Below are 3,109 nucleotides of genomic sequence, written 5' to 3'. Positions count from 1 at the left end.
CCTGATGCTGGGAAAGATTGAGGGCAGGAGGAGAAGGGGACGAGACGACAGAGGATGAGATGGTTGGATGGCATCAACCACTCAATGGACATGGGTTTGGGTGAACTTTGGGAGTTGGTGATGGACAGGGAGGCCTGGCATGTGGCAGTTCATGGGGTTGCAAAGAGTTGGACACGACTGAGTGACTGAACAGAACTGAAATTTCTTTTCCTGTTTTTCTTTGTACACATAGTGGGAAAACCAGAAATAAAGCAAGAGCTTTTTAAAAGTAAAGAACAGAGAAAAATTTCAAACTGGATAAAGAGTCTCAGATGGCTTTGGTTGTCTCACTCCATCGTTGTAATTCTACTTACCTGGAAGCAAACTTAGATAGCTGTTTCTCATGGTGCAGAGACCAGCAAGCCCAGCCACAGTAGATGTCTTATCTTCCTCTGTGTGTCGGGGAGGGACTTCTGGCTTTCAGTATGACTTCTGCTTTTCACGGGGCTCTTCCGGGTGGCGCTAGTGGTAAAGAACCTACCTGCCAATGCAGGAGACTGAAGAGACATGGGTTGGATAGCTGTGTTGGGAAGATCCCCTGGAGGAGGGCATGGCAACCCACTGCAGTATTCTTGCCTGGAGAATCCTGTGGACAGAGGAGCCTGGCAGGCTAAGGCCCATAGGGTGACAAAGAGTCAGACATGACTGAAGCGGCTTAGCGCACACGCATGCTGCTTTTCATTACCTAACAGGAAATCACTGGTCTGGATGTTTCTTCCTCCTGTTTTGCCTGATGATTACTTCTCTGAAATGTTTAAGCATTTGCATAGGATTACTGGTATTTGTACCACAAGACTCTTCAAAAGCGGTTTTCATGTCTTTTTGATAGATGAAGATCTCCTATATCAAACATGAAGACGCATTTTATTGGTCTTTTTGCATGTATGAGGACCTTGGTTCAGAGTGAATAGAATTATTTATTTGCTATATATTAACAGATTAAAATTTTGTGTGTGTACACATTTAGTTTTATTGTAACCAAGCAACTTGTACACTTTTAACATTTAAAACTGAGCATCATTTTTCCTTTCCAGTGAAACTAAAATTTAAAAATAAACAGGAGCAAAAATACAATAGAGAATTTCAATTGCAAATAAGATCCTACAGGTTCTGCTAATTCTCCCATCAAGTGGCAGGGCTCAAGTCATCATTAGGAGAGAATTTTATTTTAAAAGTGTCATCTTAAACTGCAACGATTTCCATTAAACATCATAATTAAACATGCCAAAGGAGAAGCCATGTTGTCAAAATGCCCACTTAACCCACCCAAACATCTCAAACCCACCCTTTTGCTGACCTTTTATAACCCCATTTTTAAAGTTTTTTTTCTTTTTTTAAACAAGAGGAAGTAGACAAATACATGTTGGTAAATGCTATCCATATTCATATAAAGACACTGTGTGATCTCTGAGCCCAATATACAGAGAAGGGAGGAAAAAAGCTAGAACTCTATGCCCTACTAATGGGCCTAGCACCCTCCAGCTTCCAGTAGAGCTAAGGGAGCAGAAGGTTTTTCTTTTTTTCCCACAGAGCATGGTGGTATTGATTCCATAAAATTTTTGTTGAGACAGGAAGGGATAAAAATGAATTTGGAACAGAAGTGGGTAGAGATTTGTTTCCCACTGAATTCTGCTCAAGGTATTCCCCCCACCCCCCACCAAATAAGTTTTGAACGGTGGTATAAAGGAGAAAAGAGACCTCAGAAATGGGGAGACTGAACACAAGAGGAGAAAAAAAAAAAAAAGACTGCAACCTGCTCCCAGGGACTGGAGAAAATAAAGAAAGGTTGGAATCCGTGTGTTCCCTCCATTAGTCATCTTCTTCTTCCTCTCCCTCATCATCATCTTCATCTTCTTCACCTTCATCCTCATCCTCTTCTACAGCAATCCTTTGGCCTCTTCATCGTCGTTGTCTTCTCCTTCCCCTTCCTCATCATCCACGTCAGGAACCAAGTACTGTAATGGATTTGGCAAATTTCATCTTTGATGACTTCTCCTAACTCATCTGCACCTGCATCAGAATGATCAGTAAACCAGGTGAAGAAGCTTTCTAATTCCTGATGCTGTCCCTTCCAGCTGGCTTTATTCTGTGTTTGACTTGATTGTTTCATCAAATCCTGTCCAGATTTTCATTTGATTTCAGTGGACTTTGAAGATGGATCACCACTCTCATTCAGATGAAATTCTTTGGAGAGAATTTTGTTTTCAAAGTAAGGGTTTTCATCAAAATAAAAATCTATTCTGTAACCTGATTTAATATCTTCAAATTCTGTCACTTCGACTCTTGTCAAATAATGCAGTGACTCTTCATCCTCCTCCCCAAGCAGTGCAGACACTTGTGGATGGTTATCAAATGCTGTTATCCAAAATTTTGGGATTTTTGCCATCAATTCTGACCTCTTTCTTAAAAAATGGTTGAAAGTCGCTCAGTCGTGTCCAACTCTTTCGGATCCCATGGACTGTAGCCTACCAGGCTCCTCCCTCCATGGGATTCTCCAGGCAAGCGTACTGGAGCGGGTTGCCATTTCCTTCTCCAGCGGATCTTCCTGACCCAGGGATCGAACCCGGGTCTCTTGCAATCCAGGCAGACGCTTTAACTTCTGAGCCACCAGGGAAGCCCTGGTTGGTAGAGTTTATTATATTTCTGTTCCACTTTCTAAAGTCTCCTCATTGGCTTGTTCATTAAGTCTGTCTATTTCATTTTGCACTTCATCAATATGTTCAATTGCTTCTTGCTGTTCTTTTTCTTCCTTCAGCAAGTTTGAAGAAGCAGATGCCTCGTCTGGCCTGGAGGCAGGAGTCGGCCTCGCTTTCATGTTTTCTTTGGTTGGGGTGGAAGTGAAGACTGATGTTTGGGGGGCCATGCCTGGAAAATCCCATGGAGGGAGGAGCCTGATAGGCTGTGGCCCATGGGGTCGCTAGGAGTCGGACAAGACTGAGCGGCTTCACTTTCACTTTTCACTTTCATGCCTTGGAGAAGGAAATGGCAACCAGCTCCAGTATTCTTGCCTGGAGAATCCCAGGGACGGGGGAGCCTGGTGGGCTGCCGTCTATGGGGTCGCACAGAGTCG

The 3,109-nt window shown here is 43.2% G+C and overlaps 1 pseudogene; it reads right to left on the bottom strand.

Annotated features, from left to right (window-relative positions):
• On the bottom strand, positions 1,849-2,854 carry LOC102186000 (annotated as a pseudogene).

This window comes from Capra hircus, chromosome 7 (assembly GCF_001704415.2).
Source record: "Capra hircus breed San Clemente chromosome 7, ASM170441v1, whole genome shotgun sequence".
Taxonomy (NCBI): Eukaryota; Metazoa; Chordata; class Mammalia; order Artiodactyla; family Bovidae; genus Capra; species Capra hircus.
The sequence above is the reverse complement of the archived record's forward strand: the minus strand, read 5'-3'. Positions and strand labels throughout refer to the sequence as shown.